This window comes from Podarcis gaigeae (genome assembly GCF_964106915.1).
Source record: "Podarcis gaigeae genome assembly, chromosome: 11".
NCBI classification, from domain to species: Eukaryota; Metazoa; Chordata; class Lepidosauria; order Squamata; family Lacertidae; genus Podarcis; species Podarcis gaigeae.
The window spans coordinates 25439220-25460982 of record NC_139687.1 but is presented as its reverse complement, the minus strand read 5'-3'; the positions used below and the strand labels follow the sequence as shown (position 1 = coordinate 25460982).

Sequence of the window (21763 nt, the reverse complement as noted above, 5' to 3'; positions counted from 1 at the left end):
TTCGGCATTCGGAAACCTGGACGTGTTAGAAAGTCAGTCATCACACATCTGTCATCATGCCTGAATATTCATGGACAAGTGCCCATGAACAGTGCTCAAAAGGCAACCCAAAAATTCCATGGAGAACATTGGTGAGACCATTCTGTACACAGGATCTTCCAAACGCAGTTCTCCTGGAATCAGTGATGCTTACCATTGGTTCTTACATGACTCAGGTGTTATGGTTGCTAGTCCTGCATGGTTGCAGTTCACACTGTTCCGATAACACTGAATGGGGAGCACATGGGCAAGGGGTGGATGATGCCACTTCCTAGGCTAATGCTGCCCTTTTGCCACTCTCCCTGACTCTGTGGTGCAACATAAAGGAGACAGGTGAAAGATTATCTAGCCACAAAGGCTATAACGTGTATGGAGGCTGGAGATGCTATTGTACATGTTTGGGACTTTTGACATTATGGGAACAATCATTCCCATGTGGCAAGAGGCCTCAAAGGCTGCAGGCTGTGCAGGCCGTGCAGACTTACACTGGCCTTCCTCAGATAATTTTGGGAGGAAAATTGAGGTTGTGGAGAAGCCCTCATCTGTGTTGAACAGTTTGTGGAAGCCACCAAGTAACAGTGGAGCATGTGGATGACCTTATAGCCTATCTCTGATTGATTGGAATTCCATATTTAAAATCAAATTAACTACAAAGCAGAGCAGGGATGTTCTTCCCATCCCTAATTTTAATATATATTGCACACTTTAGATCATCCTTCATTTTATATTATCCTCCATGCCATTAAACTGAGGAATTATACTTCATTTACCAAGGATGGGAAGTTGAGCTGGAGAAACTTCAGACTCCCAAACAAAATTATTAATGGCTGGATGTTATACTGATTAGATTTAGGTGGCTGTAAAGGTTGCAAGTGAACTAAATCTAGCTGGCTGTGCTGTGTTTGCAGTCCAACACTGCCCTCATTATAAAACGATAATTCATTTGGCATGTTGGCAGGCTGTGCTTTAAGACTCCATGTCTAGGTTTCATGTGCAGGAGAATAAATGGGCCTCTCGTATCTTAAAGCACAGGAAAAGTTTGTTATTCAAGACCGAGGGGCATTTTGAAAAATAATGTCCAAGTATATAAATGAAGTTTATGCTGTATCTGTGGTGCAGTATTTAAATAACAGTTGCAATTACCCATAATGCTTCAAGCCATCATATGTGAGATGGCAACAATAGTTTAAGTCTACCTGTAGCTCTACCCAGATGTTAGCCAGAGAAAACAGGAAGCAGGATTAGGGTCATACATTCACACCCCACCAAATAACCCTCAGCAGCTCCACTCTCAACCTTTGCATGTTGATGAAGAGCTGAAGCCACCAAATGTTCTTAAAAATCCCCTCTGCGATTGGGAGCCTTGACTGCGCATGTTCAGTATGTTCAGTTGAGCAGGTGAATGTGTATGCGTTCAGACATTCGGCCTCAACATGCCAAGTCTAACAGTGGAGGTTGTGGGGATGGGTGGCATCTTACAGACAATTGGTCTTTCAAATTTCAGTGGTGCCCAGTGCGAGGCCAAAATTCAACGCCCCCTGCCTTTCACCTTCTGTTCTGCTCAATTCACTACATCATACCCGTGACGCCCTGCAGAGTCTCCATGGCTCTGCACTTACAGTAGTGTAGTGGAACTAGTCACACACTGGCCTAAATCTGCCTCTGTCCCTCTCTGCACATTCTTTGCATGAGGAAAAAACACATGCATAGGACTTAACACATGCATCAAAGTGGGGTTCTCCTTGGGGTAGACACTATCCCTAGTGTATCACCAATCCATTACTTCTAGAGCTATCCAAACAAATACAATGATCAGTTTTGCATTTATTTCAATTAGGAGAAAACAGAGAAGGCTATATAGAGCCACAGGGTGGTAGTTCACTACATTTTACCCACTGGGAAAAAACCACACACCATGCTACTGGGGTAGGAGAGCTGAAAATAATGCCAATATAGTTCACATCTGTCAACCAATGCTCCTCTTTGGTAGACAAGTCTAAAAAGTCTGGGACACAAATTTTCACAGCCTTCTAGTTGCTATGGTGGCTCATGTACCAGAAGTAATGTATTTAGTGTTAACTCCGAAAGTGTATACTCGATTCTGACCAAACTAAGAATCCTAGAGCAAAATATACATCAGGAGGCTTCTGGTGTATATATCCCAATGATCTTATGTTGACTGAAATGGGAAGACAATAGTTTTAAAGTGCAACACACACACACACATACACTTGTTCCCTTATCCACAGTGCATTGCTATATTGTCCTCATGAAAGTTACTGCTGCTCAAATTCAGGCACAGTTTACTACCGAGAGGCCATCTTTTCTTTCATCCTGTACATTGTCGCTTGTGTTCCTCTGCTTCAGGGTATTTGTCAGCTAGCAGCAGGTAGTGGTTGTAAATGCCTCCTCTGTTTGTTTGCTTATTGGGTTCCTTTCTGTGAAGGATCTGAAATTGCCGTGGTAAGAGACGGAAAGTTGGCTGAGACGGACCACTGGGAGATCAACACAAACTAAACCTGGAAATAAGAGACAAATATTTATTAATGAGGGTGAGCAGAGATTGCAAGAGGCGTCCAGGGAAAGTTGTGGAATCTCAATATGCCACACTCTTCAAACAGTTCTCCAAAGGCTGGAATTTGTTTAAGCACAAGCCGACTTTAGCTTAATAATAACTAGAGGGGATGCAGAACACTAGCGGTCCCATCCACAAGCCAATCAAGCAGAAGCATTTGGATATAAGCCAATTTAGTCCAATTGGAGTTAATGAGATTCAGTAGGCTTCAAACACAAGTGAAGGCTGGGTTGTAATTAAATGAGGCCAGGCTGGGTAAGAGCAAGAATCCTTCCTGCTCTGAAAACCTCTGCCAATGTCCAGAAGAATGGCAGGGAAGATGCAAGAAGCAATGCACACTTAGTCTGGCATTATTTGGAGACGTAAGAGCCATGCCCAGGGTCAGAATGATCACTTAATGAAGTGGTACACTGAAATGTTACAAAGCGAGGGCTGAACAGTCAGATAATGGGTTGCATCATTGGTCAGATCCAGTTTATACTCTTCTTGTGATCTTAAGCACATACACACAACTTCAGATTCTTCCCTTGCAGAGATGTTGGTATGCAGTTCAGAAATGCATTTACAAAGAGAGAGCAGAAATGTTGACCAAGCATTCATTACATTCACAGTACTACATTAACAAAATGTAATTATAATTATCCTCCCAGGCTTTCACTTAGCAGTTTGATTACTTTCCCTCTAAATACTTAAGCGAATCTGAAATGTGCCTTTCAGCTAATTCTTCCTGCAGATACTGGTTCTTCTGGTTCTGTACTCCCTGCTTTTATGGGGTAGAAGAGCTGTTCCCTACATTATGTTTTAGGTGTACACCTAAGGTGTTTTAAGTGTATGTCTAGCAATGAAAAATGTCAGCGTAGTGTAATGGTTAGAGGAGCTTTTGCCAATTTGGTGCTCTCCAGATACAGTCGTACCCTTGATCCTGAATGCCCTGGTACTCGGACGTTTTGGCTACCAAATGCCACAAACCAGGAAGTGAGTATTCCAGTTTGTGAATGATCTTTGGAACTTGAATGTCCCACGGGGCTTCTGTGGCTTCTGATTGTGAAGCCGCACTATGGTTTTCGAACATTTTGGAAGTCAAACGGGCTTCTGGAACAGATTCCATTCCACTTCTGAGGTACGACTGTATTTTGGACTAATGGGAGTTGTTGTCCAAACAGAAAAACTGAGAAGGAGTGCTGGGCTCACCTCAATTTATTTCCCAGGGGATGGACCCAAGCAAGGCCCATTGGCTGTTTGGCCCACCCCTTGGGGAGTCGCTGGACCCAGACCTGCCTGCCAAAGGCCAATCTGCAGGCAGGCCTGCAGTCCTCGCTGGCTGGCTGCCAGATCACTGACTAGGGCTGTGGCCAGGCCTCAATGCCTTCTGACCATTTAAGATAAGCAGACTTGTCATCCAAAACATCTGAGAGGGCCCAAATACATGACTCAGACATGAGCAACATATACATATATAGCCTTATTATGAAATTCGGATTTACTATAGCACACTGTCCAGCCATTCTTTCCTGGCAAACATGCATTTACTGCTGTGAAATTTGCAATTTTGCCTGTAGTTCTTAGGTATTTTAATTTATTTAGCAAGATTTATATATTGCTCAATCAAACAAAGCAATCAAACGATCCAAGCAGTTTCCATAAATAGTATAAAAGATTCATTTAAAATAGTGTTAGAAAAGAGTTTAGAAACAATATATGCATTTATTTCTTGTGCTTGCTTTAAACTTAGCACAAAACTTCTAGAAAGTGATTTACCATCTGCTGAAGCCTTAAGGTAAGGCTGCATGCCAGGCAATAATTCACTAAGGAATATTCTCTATTTTCCTTAAGAATGATCTTAAATGTGGTTTCATTTCATTCCTCCAAATTATGGTAAATTTCCTTGTGACTGGCTCTAGTCAATAGAGCAGAGTGAAGGATATGTTTTGAAAGATCTCCCATCTCACTTCTCAGCATTTACTTTTTTCTTCATTTAAAAAGCTGGAAATGCACAGCTCTGCACTGTGCAGTATTTGTGATCTATTGGTCAACCCCTGCTTGATTAATGCACAATTTTAGTATTTTCCTCCCAACCTGCAAGCTGCTTTCCTTCAATGATTAAAAAATGAGCACTTGGCACCCTTAAGCACACACGCTGATGTTCCAGGCTCAAATTTATCTTGTAGCTTTGAAAAATAGCCCTATAAACACCAGCACATCTGAAAGCTTTACTATGTATTCCAATGAGCACTGATCAAAAGAGCTGATCTGAGTGCTGCGGTCAGACTTGCAGAAAGGTTAAAGTTCACTCTCCAGGAAGCATATGAATTATAAGATGTGCCTGGGAGATGGGGGGGGGGGGAGAGAGAAAATATGTCACAGTGACAAGAAAGACTGATTGACTAGTCATATGCAAAGAATCAAAGAATCATGGAAGTGGGAAGAAACTTTGAGATCATTTATTCCTACCCCTGTTCAGTTCAGGAATCAAGATCCTTGACAGATAGCTTTATGCCTCTACTTGAACATCTGCAACTATGAAGAGACCCATCAACTCCTGAGGTACTCTGTTTCACTCCCACACAGTCCTTGCCATTAGAAAGGGTATCCTAATGTTTAGTCAAAATCTACTTCCTTGCAGCTTCCACATATTAGTTCTAGTCCTTTCCCTTGGAGCTACGCAGAACAAGCATGCACCATCTTCTGTATGACAGCTCTTTGCGTGTTTGAAGGCAGCTATCATGTCTCCACTTAAATCTTCTCTTAAGGAAGTTAAACACCACCAGCTCTTTCTCATGGACAGAGCTTTTTTTCAACTGGAACTCAGTCCGGCGCCTCTGAGATGGGTGCCATTGCCATTGCAAGAGAACAAGGGAGGCATCAATGGTGAGTTATGGCTTCTCTGTTTCTAGAAAAATAGCACTGTTCATAGGAGTTGGTTTCAAGATCCCTCAAAATCCTGCTCAGCAGCCTCCCTCTTCTGGACCCATACTAGTTTTTGTCAAAGTCATTCTTAAAAAGTGGTGCCCACAACCAGACAGAATACTCCAAATGCAGTATAACCAGCACAGAATAGAATGGAACTATTGCTTCTCATGATATGTTTGTTTTGTTAATGCAGCCGAAGATGGCATTCACTTTTTTATCATCCACATCAACAGCTGTTATACAGAAGCAAGTCCCATTGAATTCAATGGGCTTTATTCCCAAGTACAGTAACTGTCCATAGGTTTCTATTCAAAATCCAGAGAGACCCTGCATTAGATATTTTTCGTTCTGCTGCTTCTGAAATCTGATGGGAAACTTTTTGGATGACATTATAAAATGTGCCCTTGTTACAAATCGTTTTTTACAAAAATAATAATAGTGTATTGTGATGACCTTTGTTGCTTATTCTTTTTGCTCCAAACCATTGTCATTGCTCTTAATCAAACCTTAGTGCCAGATGCACCAGCAGGTGATGATGCTCTTATGCTATAGAGGGATGGGGAGCCAGTCATTATTGGCCAATGGACAGCAACAATATAATCCAGTAACATCTGACTTTGTGATTTGCTGGTAGGGAGGTGTAGGAAAGGTTCAGGTTAGATAATGTAATACCTTTGAAAGTGAAGGGCTTTTCTGGTGGCCAGATGGAACAGTCTTGAGGTCTGCCTGCAACATCTGCCTGGAGTTGTGGGGCCCTGAAGTTTAAAGAAAATGTGACTGTAGTTCAATCCATCACCAGTATCTGGCCTCCTTATTCCTGGGTTTGGACACAGAATATTCCATACCATGGTTTCCAGGTGCCGGTGGGTTGCTGTTGTTGTTACATTAATATATGTGGCCCAGTTCACCCAGCCTCCTTATTTCCCTGTGCAGTTGCAAAGCTAAACCCACTGTACAAAAATGCAGATAAGAAGACTGTTACGATTTTAGGCTTGTTTTCCACTCTTCTGCAAGAACTCACACCAGGTAACAAATCAATGTAGGCAGGCAAGAACTGAAAGACTATATGTCAGATTTGATTTCTTGCAACTTCCTGATAAGAAGAGGCTTTTAAACTGTACATTAATACAAAATTATTAATATCCTTTTGTGAGGTGTTAGATAAAATAAAATAAAGCACAACCCATGCTGCTGAATCCACAGTTCCCACCAAGTCTGGTCTTTTAGCTAGATTATTTTTTGACAGTATAATTAGTCACAGTTTTCCTTAAATCAGACAGAAGAATAATTGTATACATTGTGTGTTTGTGTGTGTGTGTTTCTCTGTGTGCATTTGAGTGAGTAAGTTGCTAGACAACTTTCCCCTGCAATTATTTTCTCTCCTAATAAATAATATTTGAACTACTGTGTTCATATTCTTAAGTGAGCATCTCTCAATCAGACCTGCAGCTAATCTGGCTTTCCGAAAATAACAGGCAAATTGCCCTGGAACATTATATAAGTCTCAGGTGGTGGAAGCTATTTGAATATCCTGCAGCTATTTATTGGATCTAAATGGAAAAAATGGTGACATATTAAAATTAAATCTAGATAGCTGTTCCCATAGCTGCAAATGAAGGGCAGAAAAATTGGGTCCTGATGGTTCCAAGATTTCACTTTCTACTATTCTATACATGCATTTAGGACTGAACTGGGGCAATTTTGTGCTGGGGTGCTCTAAGGGAAAATGGATTTACCGAACCTTCTCTGAAACATTATTATACAATGAGTTATAATGAATAAGCCTCAGTGTATTCATTTTGCTACCATGTAGGTGTATCTGTGCAACTGTCAAATATTGGTCCTGGTTTTTGAAAGAATAGAAACACTGAAAGTAGACCTGTTCCAGGCAACTGGAAAACAGGGTTGTTGTTTTTTGTTACTTAGCTTTAAGTTAGTCCTTAACACCAATAACACAATAATTCTGTTCTCATGCAATGGATGGGTTTGGGGTAGGTGTGTTGCAGTGGGGCTGAAGGATAGCCATACCCACAAATCAAGGTGCACAGGAAATCCATCACTGAAGAGGGTTCATAACATGCTAAGGCATTCATGACATGTTAAGGGGGGTCAGTCTTGCTCATGGACTAGTGGGCAAGTGCTCAATCCTATGCATCTTACCTGAGAGTAAGCCTTATTGAAATGAATGGGACTTATATTTGAGTTGACAACTGTGAGAACAGGATGCTGGACTATACGGAGCATTGGCAATTAGACATGTATAGGATTATTCTGCAAATATTTTAAAGAAAATAAAATAGGTCATGAAATGCAGAGGAGACAGAGTTATGAAATTCATCTCTTCTGGTCCATGACAGCCAAGAACCTGTGTAATCATGTTACCTACAGTATTCATAATTTCAGTGGATGCACTAGCAAAACATTGTGGTTTAATGCCAGGGAAAATATGATATTTATGGATTTTTTTTAAAAAAAGATGTACTACAGGATCTATGGAAGAAAATTGATTCTCAATATGTAGACAATTGCAGTTTGTCCTGCATATCCCACTTACTGTCCTATTATGGTAGACATGCCCAAGGCAATGTGGTTACCTCCCCTTTCATGGTGGCTTCTACAATTTTCAGGATCCAGGAACATTCTGAAGTTTTATTTATATAGCATGCAAATGTCACGCCTCCCAAATCAGTGGGATTTGGCTATATACTGTAAGCCGTATTAGTTCCTGGAGTTATGTGAGAACAGTCACAAAGATGGAAGCAGTTGCAGTCTTCTTCAGGCACTTAATATGGGCAGACCTTCTGAACAGATTCTGATTGTGTGTTTCAGTATCTTGACAGGGATAGCCAACATGTTAACCTCCAGATGTGGCTCAACTCCAAGCCCATAAGCCCTAGACAACATGGCAAACAATTTGGGATAATGGAAGCTGTAGTCCAGTAACATGTGGAGAGCACTACCTTGGCTATCCCTGATCTAGACCAGGCTGAGAAACCTATGACCTTACAGATGTTGCTGGACCAGATGTTGCTGGATACCCATCAACTGGTCATTGGCCATGCTGCCTGGAGCTGATGGGATTTGGAGTCCAACAACAACAGCAGGGCTATAGGTTACCAACTTCTAGTTTAGCGAGCACATAGCTCATTCTCAAGAACTTCTACATATGGCTTGTGTAATTCCAGGTAAAAATATTACATAAGAACATAAGAAAAGCCAAAGGTTTGTCTAGTCCAGCATCTTCTTCTTACAATGGCCAACTAGATACCTGTGGGAAGTCCTAGCATGGCATTCTACGTCTGACAGTGAAGGTAGTAGAACATCAGTAGAACATATGTAAATGGGTTTGGATGCCTCTTCTCATGTTGCAAGAATCAGGCTGCCAGAAAACCCCCTCCATCTGTTGTCCGACACTGTAAGCAGAACTAGGCACAGTGCTTGCAGTAATGAACTTTATTGCTCAGTAATCAAGAAGTCATCTCCCAGCACATCCATCAGATAAGCACGTCAGTTGCAGAAGCTAAAGTTCCGTCTGCTCTCCCCCTTATTTGTACCTCCCTCCTTGCATTTCCCCCCCGCCGTGACTCAGCTTTTCTCAATTGTTCTAGCCTTTTCCTGACCCTTCTTTCTTGTGCTGAGAGTAGGAGAGGGGAAAGAGCTGAATCCGGACTGTATTGCAGAGCAGAAGACACAGTCCTTGCTCCTTCTCTATCAGCGTCTGTGGCTACCTCAAGCATCTCCACTTCACCCTCACTCTGCTGATGATTCCTCCCTGTCTCACCAGTCTGAACCTGGTTCAAAGTCCCCATCCCTCTCAGGTTCCTCCTGGACTACTTGTTGCCGTTTCTCATCCAGCCAATCCCTGACATTTGATGTATAAGTGACTTAAGCTTCTACTTTTTCGTGTTTCCAGTATAACATGATAATAAAGAAAGTTGTGATCTGCCCCCCATGGGGTGCATAAGTTCCAAATATGTGTAGAGGTCAAAATCTTGTTGGACAGGAACACAAGTTATTGTTTTGCAAGTTATTACTGTATAGGCAAAAAAATGCTGATCTATACACCATACTGCAATGCCCAAAGCTACTTTAAGGTACATCAAACTTTTAATGCATGTTTATACCACCTTGTCATCAATTGCATATATTCTAGCTGATCACACACAATATTAGAAAGAAATCATATTATTTTTGTCATCCATTAAGGGATCCAACAAGGAGGCTTGATTTGGGGGAATTATTAGTAATGTTACAAACTTCTGTGCCTCCCTTGGAATTCTCCTGTGTGTCTGTATCATCACTTAGAACCCGTTTGTTCAGTTATTCTCAATTTTATAATGGATTGAATCTATATTGCTCTGAGCCTGTTTACGCTCGGCAATTTTGTGTGTTTTAAGATTAGCATTTCTTATGATTTCCAGGACATATTGATTTTCTTCGGATGGGATACAGAGGTGCACAGCTGATTTCCAATGATTCAAAATGTCGCAAAATCTCTAGCCTTCTAATGCAGGCTAAAAGGGACCGAGTTTTTAGTGCCTTGTCTGGAGGATGGCATTTCTTGAAGGTCAACCAAAGCAGCTCCTTGGCAGACAGAAAAATATTATTTGTCAAACTGAGATGACAGAAGTAATGCTTGGTCTCAAAGCTTATCAGGGCTATGTTGTGGTGTTCATGAAATGTGTACAGTGGACATATCTTTGGAGTGACACCGCAACAGAAACATTTAAAGTTTTTTCTTACTAACTGATAAGGGCCCCTTGGGAGCATGTCTACAATTAATGACTGCGGTGCAGAACTTATTGGATATATGGTTTGGTTGTCAAGTGATAAAAAAGCTTGTTCAGTTGATACAGGATTGATCTTTGCTGCATTCATTCCTGAATTCTAAGAGTATGTGCTTCTCCTTACATTATAATCTCCAATGCTGCCTTTAAAAAAAATAAAAAAACCTTATTGACTGCACTGAATAGAAATACAGTGGTGAAAAAATAGTTGGGACAGTTTAGGACAATAGGCAGAATGGATCACATAGTGTTATTCAGTCAGCAAGTTCCTAAATCTTCTTAAATTTAGAAAAGGTTTATCATCTCCTCTGAGGGGTACGTCAGTCTGGACAAGATGCACCACTTGGATGTTGCACTGATTATTGCCCCCAATCCAAGACACCAAATACTAGAAGCAAAGGTTATGTAGAACTCTGCCTATGTGATTTGCACAACGGACTGAGACAGAGTGCTATGAACCAACCTTTTTCATGTGTTACTTACATATAGGGCTATCATGTGAAGAAACAGGCCCAGGCCCAGGCCTTCACCCCCAACACCCCCATCCTAATTCTTTCCCAGATCCTTTCCCTCTTATTATTACACTACTAGTAGTCTCGTTGCTCGGGAGTTCTAAGAAACCCCCAAATCAGTGCAGCTTTGAAATCACTGTTTAAAATCAGAGTAATTTTGAAATGTTCAGCATCTTCACCATCTTGATTCAAAATGGCACCTCATAATATCCAAACAGAAAAAAGCTGTTGCATAGTATCTTAAGAGACATCCAAATCCACAACAACTTTTTAAAATATATAATAATAAAGTCAAGTGAGAGAAAGAAAGTAAAAGAAAGAGAACAGAAAAAGAACAAGATACACATAAAAGAGAAGGAAGATTTAGGAAAATGAGTTATTCCTTGGAGCCCGTGGCAGCTACTTTTAAATTCAACAAAAACACAGGGCAACTGGTCCTAAGTGTATCATGATCAATACAGCTTTGGGAGTAAGATAATTGCCTAAAACAGGTTAATTATCTACAGCTTTAGCAGAAGCCTTATTGGACAAGTAGCCTTTTGGAAAACCTGACCGCTTCAAAAGTAGTAACAATGAATCCAGTATAACTGGATTTAAAAGCTACCAAGTGCGGCTCATGCAAGACATTATTTGAAGACTTTATTGCCAGATGTCTTTGCTTCCGATTCCGTAAGCTCAAATGGCAGCATTTATTGCTATCAGTCTTTTGACTGGGAGTTTCAGGTGCATGAAGGAACAAGAGCAATTGAGCATTGTGGGATTTGATTGACAGCCTGGGGCTTTCAAGGCAGACTCTTGCTTACAAAGTTGAGAGAATTTCCAATTGTCAAATTGGCATGTGCCAGATGAAGGGCTTAGTCGGGGCGCCAGCTGTTCTACAGGCACACCTGCTGTGAAATAAACAATTAATACAAAAGTGAAGTGCACGAATATGCAGGCAGAAGACTTTAATCCACCCCAATCCCATATTGTGCCGTTCTACAGCATCTTTCTGGGGTGACAGGTGCCATAAGTCAGCTTATTGATTAATAACAACATATTGTCGAAACAGAATGGGCGGGCTTGTCAATGAGAGGCAAGAGGAAGGGGGCACAAAAGGGGGAGGCAAAATCCATGAAGAGTAAAAGGGCTTCAATAGGTTCTTTTGCTGTTAAAAAATGGAGGGGCAGATACAAAATTCATCCTGTTTTGTTTTGTTTTGCAAGGGAAGCTATTTTTAAAGAATTGAGAATAGAACATTTCAGACCACTGCTTACAAAGATACTGGCTATAACCATGTGAAACAGGCTGTATTGAATAATATAGTGCCCTGTTCTAAGTATGCATCTATTTATGAATGCCTGCCTGCCCCCCCCCTCTCTCTCTATATATGGGCAGCAATTTGTAAGAAACTGCCTGCAGCCTAATCATCTTCCAATGCTTGCATACTGTAAATTGTGGAAGAGGCACATAGATAACACATTTACCTTTCTTTTTCTTTTGCTAAAAAGGTTCCCAAAGAAATTTACAAAGAAGAAGTTTAAGACCGTCTCTGTCCTCAGGATTACGATTTAAAAGACATGACATGCCAGGAAAAAGAGACAGGAAGAGGAAGCCTATATTAAGAGAAATGTGTGAGAGAATGTATGCAAATTTCCATGTGGAATGTTAAATGAAAAACTGGCAAATTGATGAAGAAATCTAATCTTAAGGTTGGAAAAATGAGAAACAAAGACTAACGGGTTTGCCCATCACTAGTCAGGGACCGTCCAAAGTTGTGTGGGAAAACTGGTATCCCTTGTACATGTAATAATTGTTTAAACCACAATTCGTGAGGTGAGCGAGACATGGGGCAGACACAGGAGTTGGCAACAAATTTGCACCGCTTCTCTTGGGGGAAGACCTGAGGACTGACAGTAACCACATCTTCCTATTGTGCAGCCATGCCTGCTGTGGATTTACTATATTTCCACCACTAAAAGAGGCAGCCTCCAAATTTCATCCAGCCACCACACGTCCCAAAATTGTCATGCTCATTAAATCAATACCAATGATAATAGAGATACTGCATTTGACAGTGTGTAGCCAGCTTGAAGGGTTTTAGCAGTCTCTGTGCTCTGTATTTGTGCAAATGGCAGGTACAGTAAATATTATTGACATGTCTGGTTTGTTGAAGGGTTTTAAGTAAAAGGTCTTCTTCCATCAGTTCCCCTTTTTATTGTCTAAGAATTAAATTGTTTGACTGGATGACTGTCTAGCTAGCTTGACTTTGGCACAAGAGTGCTATAACTTGTAATTTCCCTCTGTAGGTCATTCAGTGTGCGTCTTTCCTATGCGAGAGCTAATAAGAGGTGTCACTCCTCAAATCCTTGCCTCTCCCTGCATTTGTGTCAGCAGCTAAGGAGCTGTGACATTCAGTTCCCTTATGGCCGTGGTGTGCCCGCTAATTATGAAGCTCAAATCAAATCACTTACAGGCTCAAAGGGGGACAGTTATCTGTTGATCGGTGCCATTTTTTCTTCAGACGATCAGCTCATGGATGCCTGATGTAATATCCTTAGCATCTCCAAGAGAAACAAACCCAAGCAAACTGGGATAGATTTTCCTTACAGTCGTGGACTTTAGAGACAGTCTTAAATGGAAGAAAGTCATTTAACACAAGAGTGCATGTGTTTTCATTTAAAGTAGACTTTGAACAGTACAATTGAATGTTTTCAGTGAAGGATGGCAACTTTCAAGCCTTACCTTCGTTATGAACTCATTTAACAATAATTTCATTTAGAATGCATTAGGGTTAAATGAGCAGCACCCAGCGGTCTTTCATTACACTATATCATGGGTTGGCAAACTAAGGTCCGTGGGCTGGATCAAGCCCAATTGCCTTCTAAATCCAGCCTGTGGATGGTCCGAGAATCGCCGCATGGATTGCCAGCGTGTGGATCGCCAGTGCGTACATTTTTTCATTCTCCCTCCCTCTTCCTCACACAGCGGTGGCACTGGCGCCTCCTTCCTCCCTCTTCCTGGCTTCTCCCTGCCCTGCCTAGAGGAGGAAGGCGACAGGGCTTTGTTGGTGCTGGCCCCTCTCTGGAGCCCTTTCAAGCGCCGCTCATTGTCCCTCTGCCACTGCCGCTAGCCCCTGCCACTCACAAGACACAGAAGCCTAGGTTGGCTGAACGCCCCTCTCGAGTGGCCGCCATTTAAAGCAGCCCCTCTCCAGAGCCCTTTTGCGCGCCGCTCATCATCCCTCATTCATTTTTTTCCCAAAATACATTCCGGCCCCCCACAAAGTCTGAGGGACAGTGGACCGGCCCCCTGCTGAAAAAGTTTGAGGACCCCTGCACTATATGCTGACAGAATCCACTGCTTTCCAGAAAGGAGAACTAATACAGGATTATTATTGAAAGCACATTGAACTACAGTATTCTGAACTACATACACACTGGGGAGGGCATGGAAAGAAGACAGGAAGAGACAGTTGTAATAAAGCTAAGCTGGTATAAAGTTAGAGATAAAAATGAATCACTATTTTTGGGTAGGGGACATACGTATTTATTAATTTTCTTTCAGAACCTTCCATTCCTACCTTGCCCCTGTCCCAATCCCAAGCCCCTATCCTTTCCTTGAGGAAAGCACCACAAAACTCCATGGAAGCGTTCAGATTAGATTACTTTGTCACAATAAAAGCATAATGACTTGAAAACCTACTTCCTGAGGTAGACTTATGATCACAGGGCTTTCCTGCGGTCCAAGTATGGTTTTCTCTGCTTTCCCAAAAGTTTTTTGAGGAGTTGGAGCAGCTTCTTGAATAGCATAAAATGTTACACAAATATTGTAGTGGGAAGGGCAACTCTGCAAAAACTAGTCCTCTCTCCTTGCAAGCAGAAGGGCCTTGTTCTCAGGCAAGGGTATACTGGGCACCTTATTGGATTCAAGCCGGTTCACTTAGAGCATGCTGTGATCTATAGTATATCATGCTCTATTTGGGAGCCATGCTAGAGCTCTGATAATGGACTATCCCTCCCACTCATAACACTGGTTCTTGGGACACCGCAACCCACTAAGAGATTTACCGGTGACCAGTAAAGGTAAAGGTACCCCTGCCCGTACGGGCCAGTCTTGACAGACTCTGGGGTTGTGCGCCCATCTCACTTAAGAGGCCAGGGGCCAGCGCTGTCCGAAGACACTTCCGGGTCACGTGGCCAGCGTGACATCGCTGCTCTGGCGAGCCAGAGCCGCACACGGAAACGCCGTTTACCTTCCCGCTAGTAAGCGGTCCCTATTTATCTACTTGCACCCGAGGGTGCTTTCGAACTGCTAGGTTGGCAGGTGCTGGGACCGAGCAACGGGAGCGCACCCCGCTGCGGGGATTCGAACCGCCGACCTTTCGATCAGCAATCCCTAGGCGCTGAGGCTTTTAGCCACAGCGCCACCCGCGTACCGGTGACCAGTACCTCTTAGTAATTGGACATAGGCATTTTCTGACTAATGCCAAACCAACAGGAGCCAGATTCCCCCCCTCCATGCCCAACTACCAGTATATCACACAATCACACATTAAATATAGGTCACCTGGGGGCCAAGTATTATGGCTAATTTTCTTTGAAAAATGTGTTTACACAAATTCTAGTGTTTAAGCATAAAATCCCCCCAGGAAAAATTATACCTCCACCACACATTGTCTTTGTTCTACAATTGATTTTCTGACGTTGGGCAGCGGCAAGCCAACAGCAGTAAAACATCTTGAAATTAAGTGTGGGATAATTTGTTAATGTGCCAAACTTCCAACTTGCTGCACGGAATGGGCAAATAGCAAAGCAGTCTAAGGAGTCACAAGCAAAAATAATGCCAGGTGCTGTGCCTGAAAATGTCTAATCTCATACTTTGCAGCAGTAGTGGCATATGTGGTGGTGGGGAACCATGGATCGCTCCTCAGCTGGGTGGCTTGGGGTGGGGCAGGGTGGGGCTGAGGTCAGGGCCATGTGGGTCACTGGAGGGACCAGTCATTGCTGCCCTGCCTCAGTGCTACCCAGGTAAGCCATAACAACACTGTTGTCAGGAGGGCAACTCTACTGTACCACAGAAATCACTACTGTTTTATAGACTGAATTCTGCAGGGCTGGCCCACCCGTGTGGCAAGGTGAGGTGAGTGCCTCAGGCAGCTGGATCGAAAGGGGCAGCAGATCTGTTGTTGTTGTTGTTTAGTCGTTTAGTCGTGTCCGACTCTTTGTGACCCCATGGACCAGAGCAAGCCAGGCACTTCTGTCTTCCACTGCCTCCCACAGTTTGGTCAAACTCATGCTGGTAGCTTCGAGAACACTATCCAACCATCTCGTTCTCTGTTGTCCCCTTCTCCTTGTGCCCTCCATCTTTCCCAACATTAGGGTCTTTTCCAGGGAGTCTTCTCTTCTCATGAGGTGGCCAAAGTATTGGAGCCTCAGCTTCAGCTTCAGAGAAGCTATGAACTATGCCAAGCAGGGCAGCAGATCTAGCCCCCAAGAAATGCATCACCCGCTACTCCTGAAATTGCAATGGCAGTAGATATGGCGTGCTCCTTGGAAGTAGGATCTGCCATCTCTATGGCAGCCCCTCTAAAGCAGCCTTTACAGTGGCCTCTTGGTAAATAGGAGCTGCTGCTGGTCTCCTCCCACCCTTGTTCCTAATGTAGATTTTTATCCCCTCCTTGTTCCTGATGTAGAACGTCATTAAGCCCTTCTTCCTTGGCAGGGGGCACCATTTTGTGGTTCGCCTCAGGTGCCAAAAACAAATTGGGCCAACCCTGAATTCTGGACATCAGTCCGATGGTATGACAGCAGAAAGCACCAACAAACTTCTTCCCCAGCTCTTATTCACTTCTCTAATTTGAATCTATTAAACTTTATGGTGTATGGGAGGTATTCAACAAAGTTCTTTCACTAGCATTTGGATTTCCACTTGTGCCATGAAACTTATCTGCCATGTCCTATCCCTGCACACACCTGTGTCCTCCCTGAATCTGCTCTGGAAGGCACATTTAAGGGTCACAAAGGATGGGGCATGTGGGGGGAGGAGAGGAGAAGTTCCATTGTGAAGCCAAAAGTCCTTGCCATAGTGGAAGCATTTGATTTGAGAGTGCCTTGTAAGTGGGATTCAACTAAGTTTTACTCATAGTCGACCTATTGAAATCAATGAACCTAACTTAGTTATTTTCATTAATTTCAATGGGTTTTATTTGAGTAAAACCTTGGTGGGATACCATGCCATATCACCATCGTCCCCCCACTTCCTGGACATAGCTCTCATGTGAAGAGGACATGTCAGAAAATATGTTTAAGCCTTCTTCCTGATAAGGTAGCTTATCAATTGTCTGTTCTTATGGGTCTGTGCCCCCAGTCCCAGGAGATCACAAACTGGCACATCAGATAGAAACTGCATAATATGTTTCACACTCTAAAATACCTAATTGCACCCTGAACTGGTTGAGTTTCTTTGGTCCCAAGATTGTTTCCATAATCTAATACCTCTAACAGTTTAACATTCAACCCCACAGCTCCAGGAAAAGAGAGTGATCATATCTCAAAGATGCTGGTTGTCCATGGTAATTTTTGTCAGTTTCTGGAGATGGGCCAAACATAATTATTCCTTGTGTTTTATGGAGAATGGTGCTTACTGTCCCATCAGTCAGGAGTGTGGTTTTGACCCCACTTCTTGTGATGATGCTAGCAACAAGAGAGAAACTATCCTTGCCAGTGCTCAGATGTAATTTCAATCTCCAGAATACCCTGGAATGACTCTATTTTAACATCTAACACATGTAGTGCCATTTTAGGGTCATCTGGGTGGGTGGCAGCTACTAACTGCCTCAAGGAGTTCCTCCTTTGCTCCTACCACTACCCCTGCCATTGAAGTTAGTGGCAAAACAACTCATCTCAACAAGAATATGAAGTTAAATGAGAAGCATCTGCCACTACCAAGTGTGAACCCACAACATACCCTGATTATGTTTGACCCACCTATGAAATTGTTCCCTTTTCGAGAATCCAAATTCACTTTCTTCCACCAAAAATGTTCACCTCAACCCTAATATGCTCAGAACCTCATGCATCATGTGACAAGTTGCATGAGTTAAAGAAACATCATTAAGGAAAATGAGGAGTCTTGTGCCATGTGGTTTCATGGACCACAGTACGTTTCATTCAAAACTCCACGCCTATGTCATATAAAATCTGTTCATCCCAAGGTGTCAAAAGACTGTTACTTTTGCTATAGCAGGCTAACCCTTCTGGAAATGATAGAGGAAACACCACAGAAAAGATGTTTCACTCTGCAACTATCCCTAGCTAAGTGAAGGAAGGTGGGTCAGTTTTTTAAAAAAATGTTTCCAGTTTTGAAACCATTCCCTAGAAATGAGATTGGCTCCCCAAAATACAGGGACTGGTTATAATTTTGTTAGAGCAACAGTGTAAGACTGATGATCTATTCATTTTAGTGAGACTTTGGCCAAATAAACTGCATTAGACAAACAGCCACCAGTTGCTGCCAATGCAGGCTTTGTTCTCCTTTGGCAGGTTAGTTATTTACTGGCTGATTGCTCTTTTCATATGTGAATGACAGTCTTTTTGAATTAATGGCTTACATGATATCTGCCTTTGTTTCATATGAATACGTTTATCCTTACAAAGTGGCATTATATGCCAAAAAAGCACTGATAGTGATCTGATGTTGCATGTCTGCCGTTGTACAAGATCTATGGCAGTGGTAGCTAATATGTTGCTTGACTCTAATGCCCACCATCCCTGACTATTGGCTGATGCTGGTGGGGTCTGATAGGAATTAGAGTGTGACAACCTCTGCAGGTACCATGTTGTGCTATCGCTGGCCAATAGGAGCAGGATGTAATGTTTGTAAACTCTTTAGTGTTTTTGTTTTTGCCAAAAATGTTAAGCAATATATCAATTCTCTAGACTAGGGGTTGTCAACGTGGTCCCTACTGCCCACTAGTGTGCATTTCAAGATTCTAGGTGGGCAGTAGGGGGGGGGGGTTCTACAGCACAAGCTGAATCCTCCTTCCATCGAGCACTGGTGGGTGGTAAGGAAATGTTACCATCAAGAAAGATGCATTAGTGGGCGGTGGGTATAAAAAGGTTGACTATCCCTGCTCTGGACAAATAAATGAAACTGCTCTTCTGGATCCTTCACTGATATCAAGGAGACACAGGGTGTTATGGACCTCTCTACCTATCGCCTGTTTGAACAATACAGTGGTACTATCATACGCATGATAGTTTGAACAATACAGTGGTACATAAGCTTCAGGTTACATACGCTTCAGGTTACAGACTCCGCTAACCCAGAAATAGTACCTCGGGTTAAGAATTTTGCTTCAGGATGAGAACAGAAATCGTGCTTCGGCAGCGCGGTGACAGCAGGAGGCCCCATTAGCTGAAGGGGTGCTTCAGGTTAATAACAGTTTCAGGTCACGAACGGACCTCCGGAACGAATTAAGTACTTAACCTGAGGTACCACTGTAAATTAATACTATTTCTCTACCTATATAACATGAGGATTTGTTGGCTGTTCTTACTTCTTGTAGGGGGAACTGTAGTGATTATTGTTGCACTAAAGAAACCAGTGAAGCTCATTGGGTGACTTTAGGTCATTCACTGTTTCTCAGTCTAACCTAAAATAGAATGAAAGGAATGAGAGAGAAACTTATACACTGTCCTAAAACCTGGAAAGAAAGATGGGATAGAAATGAAGTAAACAAATCAATTCAGGTGAACTGGGTAACTGCAGAATTGGAGGTGCAATGTGAGAACCAGTCTGGACAATATGGAAACCAAAGGTCCATATTCTACTGTAGTTTCTTCGGTCCCTTTCTGAAGAACAATATTTGGATTTCAAAGCCTGTTCAGCAAATGGCTGCGGAAAGATTCTTGTAGTTTCTACAATATAGCTGAAGTTGGAAAATTCCACTCCATTTTCTGATCTGTTTTCTTTCTACTCCTATGATCAACATTTCCCCCACTCATTATAAAGTGTAGCAAATGCAACAGACATCAGCTATGCCTTATAGTATATGTATTTGATTACCTGCTGTGCAATGAAAAAAAGATGAGATGGATTTCACACTATACTAGAGATGATTGGTATGTTTATTTTCTTCCTCATCACTCATTTGGCTCTGGAGATACAGTGCATAAGCAGCTAAAATCCAGCTTTGAATATGCCTCTGGAGCTAGCTCATAGGAGGTACCATGACTTAATGTACACAATGTCCATGTGAGAGGGCAAAGTAGCTATGGGTGTGCTGTGACACTGACTGTTGTGTTGGTAAGCTCAGCCCTGAAGACAGAATAGAAAGGGGAAATGCTCTACCATCCCACTGGTGCTACAATGTCCATCCTGAACTGGAATCAGACTGATCTATTTTATTCCCAATGGCTATGAATAAAAGTTGCTATAGGACAAGCAGGGAGGGATAGCTGTTGCCTTTATGCCCTCTTTAAATCTCAGGGTATGGACTATGGACACATAGCACAGTCATCTTGCTGAGGATGAGCAGATCTGGCTCTGATCTAGATGGGAGGCCACTAAAATCTCCATTTACGTAACCTGGAGTTCCATTATGGAAGAAAGGTGAATGGGCTCCCCAAAAGCATTGGTCTGGTGGGGGAAAAGGACTCTGGACAATGTGAACATATAGGTTGATCCAACAAAGCTCTAATCTTCATACACTCTCAAGTGTAAGAATCTGCTGGCTCAGATTTAAAGATCTAAGGCAAATCCCACAGTTGTTGGGGGTGGGATTCCCTGCTATTCTCTCCGTCCGTTGTCTCCTTTGGTGAACATCAAATTCCACAGCTTTTCAGCATCACCAACATGCAAATGATACCCAGCTGTAGCTCCCTACTCAAGGCATCTTTTCTTCTATCCCATCTTCTATCTCTACTTGTGTGTCAGATAGATCTACTACAATGTTTCACTACCACTTAAAAGTGGACATATAGATGACTGAAGCACTTATCTTTCTTCTCAAGTTTCCATCTTCCTGATCATCCTCCCCATCCATTCCATTATCACCTTGGTAACTAAGAATGCAACACTGGCTTTATCCTTGGTTACCTTTGCTTCTTACATTTATTTATTTTTTTAAAAAAATAATTTTTATTAACCGACCAACCAAATCAAATCAAATCACATCACATCACATAAATTCCGAATTACAAAGCCAAATTTTAAATTTTTGTTGAGGGGACCCATATTTCAAGTTTCGAAGGGGGATTCCGATCATCTTCTTGCTACTGCATTCATATCCAAATCAGTCCAAATAAAGTTCATAATTCTATCCAGTCTTATCTTGCTGTTTCCACATCTCATCTTATTCGTACATTTTTTCTTTTTCTTTATGATCTCTTCTGATAATCTCCTTAAGCAGATAAACACCAATTATATCCTGTGTGGATTTTTCTGTTCGACCAATCCTCATATCGTGATGGTTTCCATATATCATCACTTTCATAAATAACATCGCTCTTTCCATCATTAATCTCAGGATCTGTCGTTTTGAGTCCCACTGAGGAGTCTCACCCACAGTATAAAAACAGCTCTTTTTCTCTTCCCAGACTCAAGTCCTCTGACAGAGCTTACCAATATGGCGACAGTATTTTTAACTGCGTCATTCCAGAGCTCTTAAACTTTCCACGCTCTTCTTAAAACATGCTTTGGTTAGAAAAATTATCTCCACACAGACGTAAATCCACAGCTTAAGTCATTAAAGCGGCATTTCTGACTTATGGGGGGGGGGTCTTGTTTTATCACATAGAGGAAAGAAAGGTTTTTTCCCTCCCCCATCAGTCCTTTTGCCATACAGAGTCTTAGCTGTCTTCTCATGATTGATTCTCGTTCCTCTGACTCTTCTTGTTTATCAGAGAACTCTTCAGTTAGCAGTCTTTACTCCCCCTCCTTCCTTGAAATATGTGCAT

The 21763-nt window shown here is 42.3% G+C and overlaps 1 long non-coding RNA gene across 1 annotated transcript; it reads right to left on the bottom strand.

Annotated features, from left to right (window-relative positions):
- Positions 1–2192: 2192 nt before the first annotated feature.
- On the bottom strand, positions 2193–20839 carry LOC310826992. Its single transcript, XR_014556103.1, has 4 exons — positions 20692–20839; positions 19329–19458; positions 6197–6279; positions 2193–2558 (listed from the first exon to the last, which is right to left on the bottom strand). It is a non-coding gene; the product is annotated as an uncharacterized lncRNA (long non-coding RNA).
- Positions 20840–21763: the final 924 nt, after the last annotated feature.